Below are 25,313 nucleotides of genomic sequence, written 5' to 3'. Positions count from 1 at the left end.
GGGTGGGACCGAATTTGACCCAGGAGCTTAATTTGCACAATCTTGGTAGAGTACCATGATGCTCGTAACATATTATTAAAGGTCCAGGCTTAGCCATGTCAGACGACTAGATTTTTGATAGGTCCACAGGAAATCTAATAGCATAGCAAGTTTTGACCCCAGAAGACACAGGAACCACAGACAGCTTACCATCCAATAAAAGATGTAACTGCTATAAACTATGCAGATTTGATAAAACTACACTCTGAACAACCCACATTTACAATGTCTCAGTTTCCATCCATCACAACATGGCTTCCCAATTGTGCATGGGAGGTAAAGTCTTGTTTATATAAGGTGTATTCACTAACCACATAAAAGATCAGGTAATTGTTGTTAATTACAATGGTCTATTCAGTCCACAGGAAACCTCATGGCATAGAGTTTTGACCCCAGAAGCATAATGTGATTTTCACAAGCAATAGTGTAAGACACAGGAACCACAGACACACCATCCAATAAAATATATACAGTCGAAACTCGTTGGCTCGATATCCTTGTTGGCTCGAACCAGATTAAAAGGACCAATTTTTTTTACCCTATGTTCATATAAAATTCGATTGGATGGCTCGATATCTTGAGGGTTGATATTTCTCCACGCTCTATGTCATTTTCGCGGTCCCACGTTAGAATTTCACACTTAGTTTTGTTTGCTTGGGTCGATGTCATTTTCGCGGGTTCAAGTAAGAATCTCAAACCTTGATTTGTTTGCTTGGCCTTATTTAGCACAAGGCACAAATAGATAAAAATTGCTTGATTTTATTATAATTATTATCAAATTTTAATGGATTAACAGTTTGAATAAACTTTTAGTTCTGTCTCTAATTGTTATCCATGTATAAATTCCAATGCATTTTGATATAACTTATAAGCTATGTTTGTGTTACTTACTGTTTAAAATTGCTTGTTTGTTGTTTTCGCATAAATGTATTTCTATAATAAATAAACAAATCAAATGATATTTTCTAAGTACCGAATAAGTAATGTTATGAACTGTACGATGTGTAACTATGTCCAATAAATACTCTTCTCTTGAGGATATAGCGTAGTCAATAACAAACGAGGTAAACAAGACATTTTGTAACAAATCAAAAAAAAAATTAACATTTTGTAAGCAATCCCGTTTGGCTAGATATTCTCGAAGCTCGAAGTATTTTGGCCAGTTCCTAGAATATCAAGTCATAACTATGAGCAATTGATAAAACTATCCATTGAACAGCCCACAGTAACAATGTCTCAGTCTCCATCCAACACAACATGGCTTCCCATCCATGAATGAAAGTTAGAGTCTTGTTTATATAAGGTGTTTTCACTGACCAAATCAAAGATAAGATATGATTACAATGGTCTACATTTAGTTCAATGGAAGTCTGATTATTAAATTCATCATTGGGTAAAAATGAAATTCTTCTAAACAATAAAGAGCTATTATATTTCCTAACTTATAAACCTATAAAAAGAACAATTATTACTGTAGAAGTGACTAATTTGAAGAATTAATAAATATAACATATAATCCCTTGTTACTAAAATTAGAAAAAAATAAAAATAGACAACAGAAAGGGAGACCATATAAGCAAGATTTGCTGCCCTTACTTTAAGAGTGAACTATCAAGATTGTAACAAAATGTATTTATAGTGAACTTGTTACCCACAAGGTGGGGCCAATTTTGACCCCAGGGGCATAATTTGAACAAACTTGGTAGACAACTACCAGACAATGTTACATACCAAATATCTAAGCCTCATGGTTTTTGTCAAGGAAAGTTTTGTAGTTTTTCCTTTATGTTGCCATGGCATGGAATTCATTTCTTTCAACAATTTTGAAAGAGCACCAACCAAGGATCATTCCTGTAAAGTTTCATTAAGATTGTCCAAGTGGTTTAGGAGAAGATGACATTTATAAGCAATTGTTAATGCTGAACGACGGACGACAGAGGCCGGAGATAGACTGATCACAATAGCTCACCTTTAGCACCTTGTGCTCAGGTAAGCTAAAAACAATGTGGCCCACAAGGGCTCTACTGGCGTGACTTGTTTGATAATTTTCTATCCAGAGCATGTACGTATGGTAGTAGGCAACATACTGATGGTTCACATGGAACATTTCATGTAAGTTAATCAGCGCCGCCATTAATGTCTTGTAACATATCACATGCTTTGTGAACATGGAGACTCTACTGTTAACAGAAATGTTGCCATTTTTTGGAGTCATTATCCAGTCATGTATGGGTGGATCTGGTTGTTTTTCAAAAAGGAATCAAGGCCTCATAGATATCTACTACAGTCCAAGTTTGGTGAAGTTCAAATAAAAACTGAAGGCTCTATTCTGTTCACAAGCTCTATTATAGCAATTTTGATAATTTCAAGGGGCCATAACCCATGCATTGGCAAATTTTGCTTGTAAGGTAAGGAACCGTGATTAAGTCAATATCTTACTACTGTATAGTTATATTCAGTAAAAATAAACAAGAGGCCCAAGAGGGCCTATGCTCTACTGGCATGGCTCTTGTGGTCATTTTCAATTCAGAGCATGTACGTATGAGTAATAGGCAACAAATATAGAGTTCACTTTTTGTGTTTTGGTTAGCTGAAAACGCTGAACGTTCAACATCTGAGGACAGAAAGTGTTGTAAGCAGATTATTTGCATGAACTATTTTAATATTTGCCAAGTAAAGGTAATCTGAGGGTAAAAAATGTTTGCTTTCAAAACTGTACTCATGGTCAAAATTTTATTTCTGTAGCTTTAAAAATAAAAAAGTTGGTCAAAAGGTCAAAGTCAAGGACATCCGAGGACAACATTTATTCTCGTTTGCAAAACTGTACATAAGAAGATTTTGAAAACATTTCTTAAATAAGTCTCTAGGAAACCTGTGACCCCCAGGGCAGTGCCAGTTTTGACCCAAGGGGCATAATTTGAACAACCATGGTAGTGGACCACTCAATAAAGCCTTGTTCAAATAGCAAGGATCTGCATAGCTGTTTCAAACAAAAAGATTTTTAACATTTCCCAATTTAAGTATACCAAACCTGTGAACCCAGGGGCATGGCCAGTAATGACCCCAGGGGCATAATTTGAACAAACATTCACAAGCAATTCTAACTTGGCTAAAAATAGACTTTGTCCATGTAGACTTAGCTAAAAATAGACTTAGCTAAAAATAGCATTTATTTATACTTTCAAGACCCATAATCTAGGCATGCATGGGCGCATCTGGCTGGTTTTAAAAAGGAACCGAGCTTTAATGGATATCTAAATACTGTACAAGTTTCATCGAGATACAATCAAAACTGAAGACTGTATCGTGTTCACAAGCAATTATTTACACAATAGCATTTTTTATACTATCAAGGCCCATAATCTAGGCATGCATGGGCAGATCTAGCTGGTTTTCAAAAGGAACTGAGCTTTAATGGATATCTAAATACTGTACAAGTTTCATCGAGAAACAATCAAAACTGAAGACTGAATCATGTTCACAAGCAATTGTTTACAGACGCACACATTTTTTATACTTTCAAGACCCATAATCTAGGCATGCATGGGCGGATCTGGCTGGTTTTCGAAAGGAACCAAGCTCTAATGGATATCAAGATACTGTACATTTAGTTTCATTTAGATACAATCAAAACTGAAAACTGTTTCATGTTCACAAGCAATAGTTTACAGGCCCATTGACTTTTTATACTTTCAAGGCCCATAATCTAGGCATGCATGGGCGGATCTGGCTGAAAGGAACCGAGCTCTTATGGATATCTAAATACTAGGGATGACAACTAGTACCCAAGTACTCGAGTACTCGATCAATCACCCAAGTATTAAAACACTACTCGAGTACTCGAAAAAAAATTGTATTTTCTTTTATAACAAGAGCTGTCACAGAGACAGCGCGCTCCACTATTCCGCCGCTTTTCAGTGTAAGGATTGAAAAGTTTTGGCGAAACATGCATGGATCACTGTAAGATTAGATTTCAATGCAATACATGATGTGCGGAGATATTAACATAAATGTGGTTACATGCAAAATTTTAACCAGATTTTTTAAGTGTAATAATAAAGGGCCATTATTTGCAAAACACAGTTATCTAACTTGATTATTCAATTAGGTTGGGTGGTTGAATACCATTGTATAAAGTCTCAATGCAATACATCAAGTAGTTGCTGAGAAATTATCCTATGTGTGCTAACATGTAAGACCTTAACCAGAATTTCTAAGTCCCATAATAAAGGGGCAAAAATGATATAACTTGAAAGAGTTATCTTACTTGGTTAAATAAGAAGGTTAAATGGTTGGGAGCCTGTGTGTAAAGTTTCAATGCAATACAAGATGTATTTGCTGAAGCATTGACTTAAAAGTGGTTACATGCAAAACATTAACCAGAATTTCTATGTTGAATAAAAAAGGGGCCATTATTTGAATTTAATGCAAACTAGAGTTATCTTACTTGGTTATTTAAGTAGATTGGATGGTTGAGTACCATTTTATAAAGTTTCAATGCAATTCATCCACTAGATGCTGAGATATTAACCTATGTGTGCTTGCACGCAAAACCTTAACCAGAATTTCTGAGTCAAATAATAAAGGGCAATTATTTGCATTAAATGCAAACTAGAGTTATCTAACTTGGTAAATTAAGTAGGTTGGATGGTTGAGTACCATTGCATCAAGTCTCAATGCAATACCTGAAGCAGTTGCTGAGATATTAACCTATGTGTGCTTGCACGCAAAACCTTAACCAGAATTTCTAAGTCAAATAATAAAGGCCTATTTTGTGCATTAAATGCAAACTAGAGTTATCTAACTTGGTTAATTGAGTAGGTTGGATAGTTGAGTACCATTGTATCAAGTCTCAATGCAATACCTCAAGTAGTTGCTGAGATATTAACCTATGTGTGCTTGCACACAAAACCTTAACCAGAATTTCTAAGTCAAATAATAAAGGCCTATTATTGTCATTAAATGCAAAGTAGAGTTATCAAACTTGGTTAATTAAGTAGGTTGGATGGTTGAGTACCATTGTATAAAGTCTCAATGCAATACCTCAAGTAGTTGCTGAGATATTAACCTATGTGTGCTTGCACGCAAAACCTTAACCAAGGGGTGAAGCCGACGCCGACGCCAAGGCTTGGGTGAGTAGTATAGCTCTCCTTATTCATCAAATAGTCGAGCTAAAAATCACCAAATTCACAATTAACAGACGTAAGTATCAGATCTTTCGTGTTTTCAAGCCGACAAATTACGGCCCCTCTTATCCCCCTGTGTACACAATTGACCTTAATAAAATATTTGACAGCTGTTGTGATAGTTGCAAACTGTCAACAAAGGGCCCTAATTTGCAAATAGCACTGATGTCAATTAGCGAAGTTTTGGATAACGGTACATCTCCTACAGTTAGTGTGTTTTCACTAAACAATGGACGTTGACGACCATTACGTGCAATGAATCTTGAATGGGCGTATCACAATTGATTGGTAGATATCTTAATCGTGGAAAATGAATATTAATGAGGAAAGCAACAATATTTCAGTATAAAAAACTGTAATTTTCAAAAGCATTTCATAGAGTAAACAACTAAACCATTTGTAAATATTTTTGTTTAATGTAATTCTGAATGTTGTTCATTATTGAGTGTAGTCTCGGTTGGGTATAAAAGACTGGCCGGATCGGACCAAATCCGGACCAACGGAAATCTCCGAACTGTTACGAAATTTGTTCAGAATTTTCCTAATTTTGTTTTGGTATAAAAGACTGGCCGGACCGGACAAAATTAAAATATGCATTGCTTTGTTTTATAGATATTTTATTAATAAAAATTATATTTTATTATGTCAGCTGTGCGCCTATTTTTGCGCCTGTACATGCATCTGTTTGTGCGGCTGTATGTGTATCTGTACGTGCGCAGACCTGTATGTATGTCTGTCTGTATATTTGTCTGTCTGTATGTATGTCTGTCTGTGCGGCTGTATGTACGTCTGTCTGTTTGTGCGTCTGTATGTAAGTCTGTATGTAAGTCTGTCTGTATGTCTGTGTGTCTGTATTTAAGACTGTATGTGCGTTTGTATGTATGCATGTGAATAAATTGTTCACACGGAATCAATTTCTAAGATTAAATTAACTTATGTATCATGTATGTTTTTAAAAATACTATGTAGAAAGCTGTTAACAAGCAATTGTTTACAGACGCACGGATGCACGAAAGCACATACTACGTACACATTACCATTGCGTAAGCTCTTCTGGCCTTTGGCCAGTAGAGCTTAAAATGGAGGCTCTATTGTGTTCCCAAGCTCTATTATAAAGCTAGCAGGGCCATGATCTGCCTGGTTTTCGAAAAGGACCCAGGTCTCATCAATATTTATCTACTGTCTCTGTTTGGTGAAGATTGGATAAGAAATAGAGGCTGTATTGTGTTCACAAGCCATATAATAGCATTTTTGACAATTTCAAGGGCCATAATCCAGTCATGCTTGGGCGGATCTGGCTGGTTTTAGAAAGGAACCAAGGTCTCATCAATACATTACTATTGTCAAAATTTGGTGAAGATTGGAAATATTATAGCATTGTTGACAATTTTAAGGGCCCTAATCCAGTCATGCATGTGCAGACCTTGCTGGCTTTTTCGAAAGGAACCGAGGTCTCATCAATACATAACATCAATGTTTGGTGAAGATTGGATAAGAAATGGAGGCTCTATTGAGTTCACAAGCTGTATTATAGCATTTTTAACAATTTCAAGGGCCCTCATCCAGTCATGCATGGGTGGATCTGGCTGATTTATGAAAGAACCCGAGGTCTTGATAACTAACTCCTGTATAAGTTTGATTGAGATACATCAAAACTGAATACTTTATCCCATTCACAAGCAATTGTTTAGAACCGCACAGCCAATAGACACTGTGTCATTTGGCCTTTGAGACATGAGTGGCGAGATGCGAATGGTTGACAGAGAAGTTGTTGAAGGAGCTGTAGGGGGTGTATGGAAAGTAAATAGTGCAGTGTTATTTTGTATTGAGTTCTGGGATGTGTATAGTTCCAACATGTTATGTTTTTTTGTTTTAAAACTTAACATGTGTTTACATATTAAATTTATTACAAATCTAAATATATAATACCCATTTTGTCATCTAATTTTCAAAATAACTTTTATTTCAATGTTTCAATGTGCTACTAAAGCTGCACTCTCACAGATTGAACGTTTTGACAACTTTTTTTTTTTTTTGTCTTGGAACGAGCCATTTTTTGCAAAAACCATGGAAACAATTGATATAAGACTGCTGACAAAATTTAAATCACAGATTTATATATTGCAGTTCAAAAATTAATGTTTCATTCAGTTTTCTTAAACTGTTCGTAACAGTTTAAGCCATTAAACATTAAATATGCGGAAATATGCAAATCTGCGATCTGATCTTTTGTCAGCAATCATTTACCATTAGTTTTCAGATATTTGCGCAAAAATTTGCTCTTTCCAAGACAAAAAATAAAAAAGTTGTAAAAATGGTAAATCTGTGAGAGTGCAGCTTTAAAATACTGGTATACACATGTTTTTTAATTAGTGTCTCAATTATATTTACTGTTTAAATGTGCATAAATTATGTGCCTCATGATTTTAAATGTTTCATATGTTTTCATTGTTCTTTTACATATGAATTGTATATGTTCTGCAAAAAAAATATTTAAAAGTGATGAAATGAAATAAAGTCAAGTGTATTTGATAAAGAAGTTATTAATATTAATATATTGCCACTATAAAATTAGTGGTTCCAATTATTTTACTCAAATTATCAGAATGTCATGTCCGGAGTATCAGAGAAAACTGAACAAATACAGAGTTTTAACAGGAATGCAAAGTACCGTAACAGTTTTCAAACCAGTACAAGTACATAATGAATAATTTTTCAAGCCATATTTTCTTTTGTTTAAACAACTGTTATTATGTACAGAAACAATAACAAGAGGGCCAAATGGCCCTGAATCGCTCACCTGTCATATATTGCACATTCTTCCATTATATACAAATATTAAAAACCTAAGCCTATGAACACGTGGCCAATATTGACCCCAGGGCTTAAGTTTGAACAATCTTAATAGTGGTCCGATAAACAATGCTTCATACCAAATATCTAAGGCCTTCGCCTTTTGGTTTCGGAGAAGAAGATTTTTTTTAAGTTTTCATCATATAAGGAAACCCATGACCGCCCGGGTGGGGCCATTTTTTGACCCCAGGGCCAAAGATTGAACAATATTGGTACAAGTCAACTAGATGATATATCATGCCATATATCTAAGCTCTTGTCACTACTTGATTTTACGTGTGTATCTATATATGTATATTTGTTATTAATTGTTGTATGTGGCCCATATTGAAAATTGGTATTTGTAATAAATATGTTATCCAGTTTAAATTAAGACTTTACTTGTCTTTGTGAGTTCGGAGAAGATTTTTTAAGTTTTCACTATAACACATATAGAGAAAACCCATCAGCCCCGGGGTGTGGCCAATTTTGACCCCAGGGCCATAATTTGAACAAACTTTGTAGAGGTCCACTAGACGATGAATCATGCCAAATATCTAAGCTCTAAGCCACGTAAGTTCAGAGGAGATGTTTTTTTTGAGTTTTCACTATAAACATATAGAGAAAACCCATGACCCCCCCAAGGGGGCGGGGCCAATTTTGACCCCAAGGCCATAATTTGAACAATCTTTGTAGAGGTCCACTAGACGATGAATCATGCCAAATATCTAAGCTCTAAGCAACGTAAGTTCAGAGGAGATTTTCGATTATTTTTACTATAAACATATAGAGAAAACCCATGACCACCCAGGGGCGGGGCCAATTTTGACCCAAGGGCCATAATTTGAACAATCTTTGTAGAGGTCCACTAGACGATGAATCATGCCAAATATCTAAGCTCTAGTCCAAGTAAGTTAAGAGGAGAAGATTTTTGAAGTTTTAACTATAAACATATCAAGTATACCCATGACCCCCCGGGGCGGGGCCAATTTTGACCCCAAGGCCATAATTTGAACAATCTTTGTAGAGGTCCACTAAACGATGAATCATGCCAAATATCTAAGCTCTAGTCCAAGTAAGTTCAAAGGAGAAGATTTTTGACGTTTTCACTATAAACATATAGAGAAAACCCATGACCCCCCGGGGCAGGGCCAATTTTGACCCCAAGGCCATAATTTGAACAATCTTTGTAAAGGTCCACTAGAAGATGAATCATGCCAAATATCTAAGCTCTAGTCCAAGTAAGTTCAGAGGAGAAGATTTTTTAAGTTTTAACTATAAACATATAGAGAATACCCATGACCCCCGGAGCGGGGCCAATTTTGACCCCAGGGCCATAATTTGAACAATCTTTGTAAAGGTCCACTAGGCGATGAATCATGACAAATATCTAAGCTCTAGGCCAAGTAAGTTCAGAGGAGAATATTTTTTAAGTTTTCACTATAAACATATAGAGAAAACCCATGACCCCCCGGGGCGGGGCCAATTTTGACCCAAGGGTCATAATTTGAACAATCTTGGTAGACGACCATTTGGTGATCCTACCTACCTTATATCAACGGCCTAAGCCTTGTGGTTTGGGAGAAGAAGATTTTTAAAGTTTTTCCTTTTGGTTGCCATGGCAACCAGAGTTCTGCATGGAATTGAATTCTTTGAACAACTTTGATAGAAGACCACCCAAGGAACATCCCTATGAAGTTTTATAAATATTGGCCCAGTGGTTGAGGAGGAGATGTCTTTTAAGTAAATTGTTGACGGACGACGCACGACGCACGCCGCACAAAAGGCGATCACAAAAGCTCACCTTGTCACAAAGTGACAGGTGAGCTAAAAACGATTACAAAAACATTCAATACATTTCTTCAATCTAACAGAATCTTTCATTGATTCCAAATAGTAAATGATTTGATAGTTATTTCTAGACAAACAGAGTATTGCTGGAAGTGCTGGATGCTTCCCAAAAGCCCATTTTCAATGAAAAGGCAGAAATTGTAATACAATGTACTGGTAAAAGGTGAATGGTTGTACCCAAGTTGAAAGTTTTATAACATGCAAAAAAAGAAGAGGAACTTGGATTGCGTGAATATGGATATTTTCAAACATTTTATAACATGTTAAACTGAGATTTGATGGACAAATAGGGGAATACTTATTAACATAAGATGCCAAGAAATGAACAAAATTGGTCATCATTAGATGAAAGCAATATGCCTGACCACCTCATCAAATTATAGCTATTTTGTACCCTGTGCAGGCTTAAGTAATACATAATTATACTATACATGTGCTTATTTAACCCACAGGGGTTTCAGACAATGCGAATGTCCGTCGGACAGTCGGACATGTCCGGTATATTTCAATTTTGACCGACGAAACTTTTGTTTTGGTCGGTCACAATGTCCGGTGAAAAATTAAAGTCAGCACCGTTTAATTTTCGGAAAATTTACTTTCAGTTTCTAAATAAATGTTCAGAGTTATTTTTATATCATGATTGCGCGGGCGCATCGGCGCCCGGCGCATATATTGATGGTTTTAGAAGTGTCCCTGGTGCAATGGGCTTGCGCATGCGGCGTTTTAATTGTTTTGATCGCGCATGCGCCGTTTGTTACCGTCCGCTCTCGGATAATTACCATTCGGAACTCCTCGGCCATTTTTTCAAAAACAACCTCGGATGTATGCCGGTACATCTGTTGAAGTAGTCCGTATTTTTTTTAAATAAAAGCAATAATTAAATGTAGTGTTTAAGAGTTGTATTCATTGCTTTCAGTTTAAATTGATTGCCAGTGAAGTGTATTATTGCAAACATAATTACGATTCCCAAGAGCTAAGTCATAAATTTTAACTACTAAATAAGATTACTACGCGATCTATTTGCAGCGGACTTAAACGTACCACTTTTTAAGTATGTAAACCGTCCATATACATCCGAGGTTGTTTTTGAAAAAATGGCCGAGGAGCTCCGAATGGGATAATTACGAATCAGTTCGCCATTTGACTAGTTCCTGTTCGATTTTGCAATAGAAGATAAAGGTTGGTAATCTTCTAATATGTGAGGCTTTGAAAATATATGGCAAATTAAAACCAGAGATTTTTTTAAATAACGCTTTTAGAAAAAAATATCATAAATGCACGGTTATTGAGAAAACTTCTCTTTTTTATTTAAATATTTTTACAACAAAGAACAAACCACGAATGCGCAGAATGTATCTTACAATAATCTTAGAAAATCGGTGAACCAGTCTATTATCTGATGACCCGGTTATGACACGGGTCAGATGCAAGCGTCCAGTAGACTAGGGATATCGAGGTCAACACGCTGGCGGTTGGGAAAAGGTATTATCATGTTCTTTTTTACGTAGTGAACTGAAAAACTATTGTTATTTTATATTTATAATTTTAAAAGTAGGTTTCGTGTCCTGCGATTTAAACAGTAGCACGTTTTTTGCGGTATTTCTACTTTCATTTTGGACAACTTTTGAAGGCTTTCCCAAATTGCGTCATTAAAACCAGGGATGACAGCCGTCCATTGAAAACGATTCTTGCATTTCAGACATAGGCGAGTGTGCGGTCAAGGTCAAAATTGCGAGAGGGTGATTCGAAGTGAAATACTGCAACAAAAAACGTTCGATTTGGACATTTACGCGTCTAACTCAATGAGTCAAAATGGTAGGGATGATATTTCAAGCCCCTCTTTGTAATGCATGCGCAAAGTTTGCATGTAAGTCTGTATATAACGAGTTGTAGGTGATTTGTTCGTAGTCATTAAACTTTTGGCAAAAAAGTTTTGCATCGTTTTCATTATGCACCAGATATTATTTTAGACTAATGCATCAGTCAATTGAAACCACGCCCTCCCTACGGTCCGGGGATTAGCGAGGACCCTGACCATAGGTCCTGGCAACCCTGGCTAAAATCCCGTCCTGCGGGGATGAACAGATTGTTAAATCGCTCAAAATGCCCCCCGCATCCCAGGGGCCCTAGGTTAGGCCCATTCCCCGCTATATTTAAAGCGAAGACATAACCATCCCATTCACCCGGCACTACACGGCCACCTGAAAGTTAAAAAACATGGTTCATTTCCCCGGCTTTCCCCCGTATACCCCCAGATCTTGGGGGCCGTGGTTGCAATTGACTGGTGCATTAGTTTAAAATAATAAACATGTTTTACGGGATTCTGTCTCAATAAAATGTATATTTATATTTGTCATCCTACATTCCAGTTTCTACCACAAGAGTTGTTATATATTGAACAGATAGGGCTTCAAGATGACAAAAAAAGCACCAACAATAATGGGCCAGGACTGAGGAGTTCCAAGAAATGAGTATTCTTCAGCCCACAAATATCAGTGCTGCCCCACTGCCCAAAACCAGGTTTGTTCTCTTTCTAAATTTCCTGTTAACTTTATGGTTTTCAAACAATAGCCAGCATTCATATTAAACATGAAATCCAAAACCTTCTGCATTTTGTTTTGTTATGTAACACAACTAAAGCTAGGCAAATTTTTTACTGCAACTTTAAATAGCATTGCTTTTGGTATTAACATTCAACCTTTAATAAAACAAAATATATGGATGTTTCGAAGCATTTCAATAAATAATTGAATGTATTTACAATTATTCACAATTTCATATACCGTTTAAAAAAAAATAACTCTACAGGCTTACATTATTTCACAATATAATCTTTTTTTAGACATCATTTTGATATACATGACCTTTAAACGAGCCTTCCTAAAAATTTAATAACATTTTTTTCACTTTTCTAACAAAATTGTTTAACTCAATGGCTGAATAAATTAATGAAATCATTACATGTATATACATACTTAATCTTAATTATTATTCTGCAATTCATGTATCAATCTTTGATTTGTATAACCTGATTCAGAATTGACATCAAATTGCAAATTACTGTCAATTCACATTTCAAAAGCTTATGAAATCAACCTTGAAACCTAACAACTTCACCTCAGTTTAATATTTAGAGTTATTTTATTTCTCATGTTTCATGTTATCAGGTCTTCAGTGCTACATTTACTTATCAATCATGATATCATAACAAATTCCTATCATATCTTTTTAGAGTGTGGCAACAACTAAATGGACCCTGACAAATGTCCTCTATGTTAGAGCCAGTCCCTTACCCAAGTGACCTACTATTGCACAGCTGAGGTTGTTATCAAACGCAGCAGTAGGTATGAAATGCGGAAACTGTTCCAACTTTATCATCAACAGTTGAGTTACACCTCGTCACAATACCTGAACTGAAAACAATCGGTGACGATACTGCACTTCACTTCTACCTCACAGTGCTCTTCCCTATAAACGCTAGAGTAAAGTTTGCAAATGGAAAACTTGTCATTGCAAGCGTGAAAAGACCAATTGATTCTTAACAAAACAACCTGCCTCAATGCTTTAGCTGACACTACATCAAATCAACACAAGGCAATTTGTTTTTCTCGCAACCTGACCGGTATGTTGAAATTGTACACAACCACTGGTCAAGAGTGGGAATATAGAAGTACAAGTTGTTAGATCAGTTACCTAAAATATTCTTGAATATTTGAACATATAATAAACGGCTATTCATATTGTGTGTAGTGTAGGTAAGATCAATGTCTATGTTATTTTGGCTAAAAAAAGAAGGAAAATGACTCTTAATTCAGAACATCAATGAAATAGCAAGCCTTAAGTATTTTCGATAAAGTGATACATATATTTTGTGGTGATGTCATAACATTGTTTTACTGTTTTTGAAGAGAAAACACATGTTATAAATATATTATCACATTTTTTAGCTCAACTATTTGAAGAATGAGGTGGGCTATACTATTAGCCCTGGCGTCGCTTTCCGGATAAAGTTTTAGGGTAAGTTAGGATTTTCACTTTGAAGTCCAATACCCTTCATTCAATTGACTTAATACGTCACACAGTTGTTCAGGGCAATCATATAATGGGAAAAGATAACTCCTTTATACAAGCTATGGCCCCTGATTGACTATCGAATTTACGTTAAAGTTTTAGGGCAGGTTGGGATATTTATTAATAACTTCTATACCATTCGTTCATTTAACTTAATACTTCACACATTTGTTCAGGACCATCACACAATGAGGTTACATAACTCTGTATTATCTTTAATACAAGTTATAGACCCTGATTGACTTAGGTTAAAGGTTTAGGGCAGGTTCAAGTTTTAGAACAAGTAGGGATTTTCACTTATAAGTCCAATACCCTTCATTCCGTTGACTTAATACTTAACACAGTTGTTCAGTTCCATCACATTATGAGGTAAGATAACTCCATGTCATATTTTATACAAATAATGGCCCCTGATTGACTATGAAACTTAGGTTAAAATTTTAGGGCAGGTTGGGATATTTATTGATAACTTCTATACCCTTCATTGAATTGACTTAATACTTCACACAACTGTTCAGGACCATCACACAATGAGGTTACATAACTCTATATTATCCTTAATACAAGTTATGGCCCCTGAATGACTTAGGTTAACGTTTTAGGGCAAGTTAAAGTTTTAGGGCAAGTTGGGATTTTAATAAAAAAAACTTCTATACCTTCATTCAATGCACTTAATACTTCGCAGAATTATTGACAACCATCTTACAACAAGGAACATAACTTCATGTTAGCCTAAATACAAATTATTGCCCTTGAATGTTTTTTTTTAATCTTTTTTTAATTTCTTTTGAAAGGCACATTTTTATATTCCTAACCACATTTTCATAAAGGGAAAATTATTTATTAGAATGACCTGTGTCACTGTTCGGATGGGCTGGTGTTAGGACAGTGTCAAAGTCACCTTATGTATCGAATAATTTAGCTAGGTTTGACATAAAGAGACCAAACTTGGTATATGCAAAGAGTTTAAGGAGACCTTTTTTGGGGAATGCGTTTGAGGCCCCTATGATCAAGGTCAAGGTTGCTATTATTAAAAAAAGGGTTGTTTTTGAATAACTTTTTCATAAGTAAGGTTCTTCATATTGGTACCAAATTTGGTATATATGAAGAGTTTATAGAGACCTTTCCTGAGATTGTGTTTTTGACCCCGAGAGGTCAAAATAGAAATATGGTAAGTACTGAATAACTCAAGTAAGGGTTGACATGGTAACTTAGTTTATGGGGCATGTTTATGCAGAGCTTTAATGGATGCTTTTTGGCCCCCTAGGGTCGAGGCTACTGTTACTAAAAATAGATTACTGTTTCAGTTAAGGATAACAGTTAAGGCTGGCATACTGTGACCAGACTTGATATATGCAGGAAGAGCTTATAGCGCGGTCACGAGTATGAGGACAACATTTGTACCAAGTAATATGGTAATCCATCAATGCATAAGTAAGTTATAGCACGGACACGAAATGTTACAGCCAGACGGACAGACAGACTGACGAAGTGTTTCTATAATCCGCCAATAATCCCCACCCCACTCCGTGGCGGGGGATTTGAGATTTGATATTTATAAAATAGTGTACTTCCATTTTTGCCATTGTTGTGTTTTACCAATATGTTCAGTTACAGTTGTGCCAATATCTTAAAGTCACCATATATGACTTTACAGAATCTTTACATTATTTAATTACTTCATCATAATGATTACTTATCTTCCTATTGTTTTCTTAAATGTTCTGCAATTTCAATAATTATTTCCAAAACATATTCCTAAAATCAGAGACATTTGACAGTATTATAAGACTTCTCTCTCAAGGTTTTGTCTATCTGAACACTGATGTTGACATAATGCTCTGTGCATATCACTATGCTTTTGCTAAGTTTAATTCCAAATAATGTTTAATTTAATGTCTTATATGTACATATATAATATTTAACAATGTTCTGTTTTTCAACATCTTAAACAGTTACAAAATGTGAATTTACAAGAAATACTTGTATTTATATCACTATGTCATTTTGCCATGTCACCCTTCTTTACTACCTATTTTGCTTAAAGCTGCACTCTCACAGATTTACCATTTTTACAACTTTTTTTTATTGTTTGTCTTGGAACGTGCAAATTTTGTGTATATATCCGCAAACAAATGATTTAAGATTACTGACAAAAGATCAAATCACAGATTTTTATATTTCCTTTTGAAAATTAATGTCTTATGGCTTAAGCTGTTACTAACAGTTTAAGAAAATTGCATAAAACAATTTTTGAACTTAAGTATAAAAATCTGCAATCTTTTTTTGTCAGCAGTCTTATATAACTGGTTTCAATGGATTTTCGCCAAATATGGCTCCTTTCAAGTCAAAAAATAAAAAAAGTGTGTCAAAACGTTCAATCTGTCTCTTTTATAGGCACTGACTCTCCATTTACAAACATTAGAATTCATAATGCTTAAAAATGAATGCCTGTTTCAACTTCTCATCTAACCCTGCTTTTTTTGGCATGACCGTTAACCATTCCATTGTGTGTTGTTGTTTTTCATTTTCTAGATTTATGGGTTTTCAAACTTTAAAAAATAATGGCATTTTGGCTATCAACCATATCAGCAATGCTTATACTGTCTGATAATATAAAACTCCAGGCATATCATTTATAGTTTTGGGTCTGACAACTTCAAACTTTTAAGTTAGTAAATCATTTAACAAATATACTTATTTTCAACCCAATTAATTCCAACATAACAACTGAAACTAAGTCAATTAAGCCCCCCCCCCCATGTAAAAGATATTTATCACCCTATAAATAGTAACATTCAAATACTGTGCATTTCCTTACTAGGTACATATTACTAGGTTTTCATGTATTTTCATTTTTCTTTCCTTTCATGCCTGTTCTATTGCATTGCCTATGTCTTCTTGTACATTGTGAATACTTCAGTGAAATAGTGGCAGCATGTATTTTAGTATTGTGTTAATTTGTCTGTGTGCATTCTTATTCCATGTATTGGTCATAATGTATATGTCGAACTTACACCAAATTATAACAAATATTCTTTCTATTGTTTATTACATTTTAGTACAACTCTACCATTCCCAACATACATACTAACTCTGTTGTATTTTTTGTTATCATGCTTTTTACTCTTTGTTGTATACAAAATGTATATAAAATGTCATATTGCTCATGTTCTTTCTTGTTTGTACATATGTTCACATTTCAATAATACTCAATGCAGTATTTATTCTTATATTTCAATGTCATATTTTAAAGAATTGAGAAGTTCTACAGGCGAAATAACATTAACACATAGTCTTCCACTAAACTTTGTACAAATGCTTCATTTTCATGTATTAAAACATATTCCTCACTTCATTTCATTGTAACCTATAATTTTCAGCACTTTCTTCATAAATCTTTTGCGTCATTATATTTCCACACACATTAAGTGATCACCTTCCTAGTCATACCACTATCAACCTGCATCACATTCTTCTCATCATCTGCTTATATCTTATGCCTTAAAAGTGCATAATGCATGTTGATTACATAATGTTATTACCTATAAATGTCCTTATATGCAAAACTTGTTTCCTTTGGAAAACTTAAAACTGTCTTGACCTAAACTTTACCTTCCTGTTGTATCATTGTATTCCTATTGAGTCATTGCCTTTCTTTTGTTTTAAAATGTTCATACTTCTATTACATGTGACTTGAGTGTTGACAAAAATGTTAATTTCCATTTCAGAACCGTATACATTTCTTTTCAATATCTTAAAAATACTTCTTGTAATATCTTCTCTTTAGATTTAAACAATACTGTCATTTTGGCTATTACCAATACCAACAATGCAAATACTGATAGTGTATTATGTATATTATATGTTCTTAAGTATGTTCAAAATACTTGTGTGTAATAATAATATAGTGTATTATGTATGTTCTGTATATTATATGTTCTTAAGTATGTTCCAAAGCTTATAATATGATTATTTTTCAATCACTGTTTTCTAAGTCATTGCTCTGTGTCCACATACTTTTAAATCACTATTTATGTTATTTTATTCTTAAGAGCATGTTCATTTCAGGATCAGGGTGGGGTTTTTTCACACTTAGTACCATGTACACGTTGCACATTTCTTAGAACAGCTTTCTTGTTCCATCCTGCATGCCTATAAATCATCTAGCCACAGAACAAGGAAAATGACATTAATAATGATGGTCACATTTCTTTCTTTCAGCTCATGGATAACCGACTTCTTTTAGTTTATGTTAAATGTATTTTTTTAATTGTGTTGAAACCTGTTTCATAAGCAAACAGTTTTATGTGTGTTTCAGTTAGAAACAATGACTTTGTAACACTTAATTATACCGGTCAACTTTTTTTCGCGGATTATTACCCAAAAAATAAACATTGTTTAAAGCAGCATGTCATTAATTAGTTTTTTGGATAAACATTTGGTGCTACTCTTGTTTAAAGTCAACATTTCACCAAAGTACAAATTCTCAACGTTTCAAACTTTGCCCAGAATTTACCAAATCATGTTGGCATATTTAAAATTTCAGCTATCATATCAGCCACTCCAAAAGAAAACCACCACTGTGACCATGTTGTATTTTATAAATGTGTGTGTATATAGATACAGTTCATGAATAAAGTTATTTGATACAATTATGGTTTCTGTCATAGCTATACCATCAGTTGTACAATTGTTATTGTGTTACGTTTTATTTTCATTTCAGAAACAACAGCCCAATTCTGTCATCTTTTAAGCAACTCATTTCACTGACAGCTACAATCAATGTTAGCCCTTACTTTATTTACTTCGTTCTGACCCTACATAAAGACTTGCATAACCAATAGTTGGCCCGCGCTAACATCCAATTGCTGCATCTTGCAGCAACTTTTGTACTTGTTATTCAGCGTGTTAATCCGTGTTTCACTATTTGTAAACCCCGTTTCGACATGTTTCCGTAAAAGCCGATAAAAGGCGTACGGTTCCGATTTCAGCTCGTACTCTTATACTTTTATTTTATGGAAATGTTCGGAAATTACAAAATTCCGTATGTAGTGGTTCCCGGCAATCGTGTTTATTTAAATATGATGATTAATATACCGAGCTGAGTACAATTCGTTACATTTTTTAACCGTATTGTATCTTTAATTTAAAGATGAATAAAAAGAGTAAGATCTAGCTGTTCCATGGGTAGACGAACCAGATGAGGTTTTTTTGGGAGGCAAGGGAAGAAAAAAATTATGACATTTATAAGATCCGAATATTGATTTTTTTACATTATGTTTGGCTTTTTTTTGTAATTTATTATTGTACTGTAAGACAAATCTAACCAAAATGATCTAAACCTGTTATAATGGGAAATTACAAAACTTATTTAAAAAAGAGGCTTAAAATCAAGGTTTAGGCTGATGTAACTGAATACTGTTTGTAACATTGCGACAGGTAAAAATTTGGTGCGACAGGTAAACTTTCAGTGTTTACCTGTCGCAATGTCCTGTGAAGAAGAAAAAGTTTTCGCGTTGTCTGGGGGTTTCTCTCGTAAAGGTCATATACAGGGTTCCTGCCAAGATTTGAAGGCTTGTTGGTACTGACCAATGGGGTGGGCAAGTGAGGGCTGTCCCCTATCTACGTCCAAATTTTTTTATAACTGTAGAGCAAATGGTGCAATTTGCTGCATTTTTAGCTTAACAAATCTGCTACATAGTCCCAACTATACAGCCTTAACTGAAAGCAAACATTAGAATCTATACAGCCTCAATTTAAGATAAACATTAGAATCTATACAGCCTGAACTTAAGATAAACATTGGAATCTATACAGCCTTAACTTAAGATAAACATTAGAATCTATACAGCCTGAACTGAAAGCAAACATTGGCATCTATACAGCCTCAACTGAAGACAAACATTAAAATCTATACAGCCTCAGCTTAAGACAAACATTAGAATCTATACAGCCTCAACTTAAGATAAACATTAGAATCTATACAGCCTTAACTGAAAGCAAACATTAGAATCTCTACAGCCTCAACTTAAGATAAACATTGGAATTTATACAGCCTTAACTGAAAGCAAACATTAGAATCTATACAGCTTCAACTTAAGATAAACATTAGAATCTATACAGCCTTAAATGAAAGCAAACATTAAAATCTATACAGCCTCAGCTTAAGACAAACAGAATCTATACAGCCTCAACTTAAGATAAACATTGGAATCTATACAGCCTTAACTGAAAGCAAACATTAGAATCTATACAGCTTCAACTTAAGATAAACATTGGAATCAATACAGCCTTAACTGAAAGCAAACATTGGCATATATACAGCCTCAACTGAAGACAAACATTAGAATCTATACAGCCTCAGCTTAAAACAAACATTAGAATTTATACAGCCTTAATTGAAAGCAAACATTAGAATCTATACAGCCTCAACTTAAGATAAACATTGGAATTTATACAGCCTTAACTGAAAGCAAACATTAGAATCTCTACAGCCTCAACTTAAGATAAACATTGGAATTTATACAGCCTTAACTGAAAACAAACATTAGAATCTATACAGCTTCAATTTAAGATAAACATTAGAATCTATACAGCCTTAACTGAAAGCAAACATTGGAATCTATACAGCCTCAACTGAAGACAAACATTAGAATCTATACAGCCTCAACTGAAGACAAACATTAGAATCTATACAGCCTCAACTGAAGACAAACATTGGAATCTATACAGCCTCAACTAAAGATAAACATTGGACGTTATACAGCCTCAACTGAAAGCAAACATTAGAATCTATACAGCCTCAACTGAAGACAAACATTAGAATCTATACAGCCTCAACTAAAGACAAACATTAGAATCTATACAGCCTCAACTAAAGATAAACATTGGACGTTATACAGCCTCAACTGAAAGCAAACATTAGAATCTATACAGCCTCAACTTTAGATAAACATTAGAATCTAAACAGCCTTAACTTAAGATAAACATTGGAATCTATACAGCCTCAACTGAAGACAAACATTAGAATCTTTACAGCCTCAGCTTAAGACAAACATTGGAATCTATACAAACTAAACTTAAGATAAACATTGGAATCTATACAGCCTCAACTTTAGATAAACATTAGAATCTATACAGCCTCAACTTAAGATAAACAGTGGCATCTATACAGCCTCAACTGAAGACAAACATTGGAATCTATACAGCCTCAATTGAAGACAAACATTAGAATCTTTACAGCCTCAGCTTAAGACAAACATTGGAATCTATACAGCCTCAACTTAAGATAAACATTGGAATCTATACATCCTTAACTGAAAGCAAACATTAGAATCTATACAGCCTCAACTTAAGACAAATATTAGAATCTATACAGCCTCAACTTTAGATAAACATTAGAATCTATACAGCCTCAACTCAAGGCAATCATTGGAATCTATACATCTTCAAGTTGGGACAAACATTGGTGTCTATACAGTCTCAGTATTGTCTTGTACATATACAGCTTTTAAAAAGTATTTTACAACAGCTTTGGTTCTTAATCTGTTTTATTGATCATATATATTATAATGTATTATATAACATGAGGTACACTGAATGTAGCAATCACATGCAGTACTACCCTTAGATATTTTGTAAGAAAAATGCTAAGTGTTGAGTTCTCTGTAGCCACTCTATATGTTTATGCATAAAGAACACATTTTACAACAAAGAATATATCTGTTTTATCTTGAAGGCTAGGAATGGACATGTACCCTATGACACCGATACAATATAACAACACATTTAACTTTGTTAAAATGTTTGATAATATATGAATGGCTATTCAATGAAGAGTATAATAAATACAGTTTAAAATGGTTAAACTAAAATGACACATTTGGTCTTGTTTCGTACAGAAAAATGAAGAGAATGAAGGTAAACATAGTGTCAACATAAATACATACTATCCCCAAATAAGAAAATGTTATGATAAAGGTTGATTACTCACCACTTAACCTCATAAAAATACATGTACCGGTAGTTACAAGACAAATTTCAAGTATGTGGATGAAACAAATGGAACAGATCCAAGTTAACTGAAGACTCTGACTATGTCTGGATTTATCTTATCTTGCACTGTCAAAGAATATTTTTTCCATATCCATGTTTAATGGAATATCATTACTATTAATATAGATATTCATTATTGTAGTGCATACTTGTTATGTAAGTTAAAATAAATCATGTTCAAATAACAAAGGAAACACATCCAGATTGTCAACTGTAGTGTGAACTTCATTATTTCTTTACTTTCTATGTTAAGAGAACCTTTCTTTCTGTTCTTTGCCTGAAAAAATAAATGATAAAGATATAAATTAAAAGCATCCCCATTTATCAAAGATCAGCAGTTAGCAATTTTTTGGCAATCTTGGGCATTTATCAGTTTATATGCAATACAGGAATAAATGCTGTTAGCAGGAAATTACAAGAATTTCACATGTATAAAAAACATTTTTGCACACAGTTTAGTTGTAGAGGATCTTTTAGGATTATGATATACATGTAGTAATACTGGCAAATTGAAATTGGAATGCATGATACTTATTTCATGGCAAGATTAAAAGTTTAACACAGTATTCACATATATAGAAGAAAACAAATACAACATACATATTATCGTTCTTCAACGCTGCAAGCAAATCCTTATTCGCCAACGCTCGAACACCATTTTGCCACGAGTACATACTGCAATTAAATCATAATATAAAAGAAAATTCTATGAAAAATCTTTCTTTTGTTGATCACCTTCAAAAAATCAGTCTTAAAACCTATTGTGCAAATATTAAGATATTTTTTTTTTACAACAAAATTATGCTATATGGATGGCCTGCACTTTAGGCAAAATATATTAAAACATACTTTGTGGTTTGCTTTACTGTCATGATAGTATTTCAAAGTCTGAAGCAGTTAAATATTCCTAAAAATCCAATAAAGAAAAAAGTCCAATTTTAGGATCACAATATACATAATATTATATTGGAAAATCATGATTAAAAAAAGAAGGTGTTTTAAACATTTTTTGTTAACATTACCAGACTATAAGACTGGTACTCTTTCCTGCCTTCCCTCATCATGTATTGCTTTCAACATCCTGCATAACCTGAAATTATATTTGAATAATGCAATACTTGATAACTTTGTCATTATCAACTATGACTGTAAGTCTTGGTATAAAACCTTTCAGTTCCCACAGTCTTTGATATTCTTCAAGATATATTACAAAAAGAAAAGGAAAATCTTTACTGTGCATTATATCTGAACTATCTGCTTTCATTGCCACAATTGATGAAAATACGATTTGGACAAATGGGAGCAATTCCCTCAATGTGAATCTGACATTGCATTTAGAATGTTATGCACCAGTCATTTGTAACCACGCCCCGACCCAGTCCAGGGATACATGTAGTCAGGGAAATGGGCCATGTTTTTACCTTCCAGATGGTCTGGCAGTGCCGGGTGAATAGTGTGGTTTTATCTTCGCGCAAAATATAGCTGGAATGGACCTTACCTAGGGTTCCCAGGATGTGGAAGCATTTGATTTGGTTTGACCATTAGTTCTTCGCTGCAGGGCGGAATTTTACCTTGGATAGGCTAGACCGAAAGTCAAAGTCCCCACCCAGACCTGGGTTGTGGTTACAATTAACTGCAATAGTGACTTCAACTGGTTTCAAGATGGTTTGTGGGTCTTACAAAGTACCATTATGAACCAAACATACATAAAATAACATTCAAATATTCGTCTTTGATATTTCGAACGTCAAAGTAAAATCAAATATCTTTTAATGTTAGCATACTTGATCCCAATCCTTTCGTTCCACAGCGACAAATCATGGTGACGGAGCACTTACAAAGTTGACTTGAGGCTGTTTATCCATGTCGACATATTGGAAGTCCAAGTTATAATCCCTTAACAGAGTTATTATACTAAAACGGGAGCTTGAAGTGCTATCCGGAAATAGAACTAGTTGAAATGGTCGCAGTCAACAGTTTCATGGTTTACTTTACGGAAAAAATTAGGCTGTATCAATTCCAATGGTGAGACCGTGAGCGTGTATAGAATATAACGTCGACCGGCCGACACACTTGCTTTCGGTCAACAATTACGAAAGCATACGCTTATTATTACCTTAATTGTAGTTTTATTCTTATACAATAACTTGTAACCCTTATCAGTGCTTATGTTATGTGTATGTCTGAAGTTATTAAGTGTTGTTGTTGGTTGCTTTCGGCCGTACTGTTAACGATAACATCTCGAACACTTCCGAATATATAAATGAACTCAAAGGAGAAAATTGGTGGAATTAAACCCTACGCAAATAACAAGAGAAAAGAAGAAAAACAATTTGCGTTGAATCGATGATTGACCTGTTTTGATATTTAATGTTAAGCTTAAGTAATATGATACTCCCGCCTCTAGAGTTTAAATTATACTGTGCTAGGAACACAGTTGTCTTGCTGCGTTCTTGGTGTACATAATTATGTAGATGAATAAATGGGGAGAGTATAAAATCCAGCCCTATACCAGTAAGGTCTCTACAGAGGTATAGGTAAGAAAAACACGGCCCTAGTGTCTAACTTTTTTAATTCTTTACCAATTTAATAAATTTTGGTATCGTTTTAAAGAAGAAACAACCAGCTTTCAGAAAAAGTTGTGTGTTTTTAATTTCTAATTAAAAAAATTATCCTAATATTATCTTAAAGTCATCGTTGAAAATCGCGTATTTTCACAAAGTGAAACAGGTATGAAAAACACGGCCCTAGGGTCTAACTTTTTTTTATTTTTTGATACTTTTTTTAAAGTTTTTGTATTATTGTAAAGAAGGAACAACCAGGTTTCAGAAAATGTTTTTGGTTTTTAATTCCCACCTTCATAAGCTATGCAAATAATGTCTAAAAGTCACCGTTGAAATTCGCGTAATATCGCTCAGAAGCGCAACTATGGAAAAACACGGCCCTAGTGTCTAACTATTTTAATGCTTCATCAATTTAATGTATTTTGGTATCATTGCAAAGAAGGAACAACCAGCTTTCAGAAAATGTTTTTGGTTTTTAATTCCCACATTCATAAGCTATGCAAATAATGTCTAAAAGTCACCGCTGAAAATCGCGTAATATCGTTCAGAAGCGCAAGTATGAAAAACACGGCCTTAGTGTCTTTCTAATTTAATTCTTTATCGATTTAATAAATTTTGCCATCGTAACAAAGAAGAAATAACCAGCTTTCAGAAAATGTTTTCGTAATTAATTTCCTATTGTAAAAAGTTATGATAAAATTTCCTTTAATTC

General features: G+C 34.3%; 1 protein-coding gene and 1 long non-coding RNA gene across 13 annotated transcripts in view; one reads left to right on the top strand and one right to left on the bottom strand.

Annotated features, from left to right (window-relative positions):
- LOC128242767 (inositol monophosphatase 1-like) overlaps positions 1-24,250 on the bottom strand; it is a 79,779-nt gene extending 55,529 nt beyond the window's left edge. The window contains exon 1 of one of the 5 annotated variants that reach the window (XM_052960076.1): positions 24,154-24,250. The gene's annotated coding sequence lies outside the window, so the exon portion shown is untranslated. The other 4 variants (XM_052960074.1, XM_052960075.1, XM_052960072.1 and 1 more) reach the window with 4 other exon arrangements.
- Positions 10,742-18,628, top strand: LOC128242769 (uncharacterized). Of its 8 annotated transcripts, XR_008262701.1 has the most exons (7): positions 10,743-11,087; positions 11,281-11,390; positions 11,608-11,723; positions 12,278-12,428; positions 13,141-13,252; positions 13,856-13,925; positions 15,287-18,628. It is a non-coding gene; the product is annotated as an uncharacterized LOC128242769 (long non-coding RNA). The 8 variants fall into 8 exon arrangements; XR_008262700.1 differs by having other exon boundaries at positions 10,742-11,087; positions 11,281-11,723; XR_008262699.1 differs by having other exon boundaries at positions 10,747-11,390.
- Positions 24,251-25,313: the final 1,063 nt, after the last annotated feature.

This window comes from Mya arenaria, chromosome 8, assembly GCF_026914265.1.
Source record: "Mya arenaria isolate MELC-2E11 chromosome 8, ASM2691426v1".
In the NCBI taxonomy this organism is placed as follows: Eukaryota; Metazoa; Mollusca; class Bivalvia; order Myida; family Myidae; genus Mya; species Mya arenaria.
Note: the sequence above shows the minus strand (reverse complement) of the source record. Positions and strands in the feature narration are given on the sequence as shown.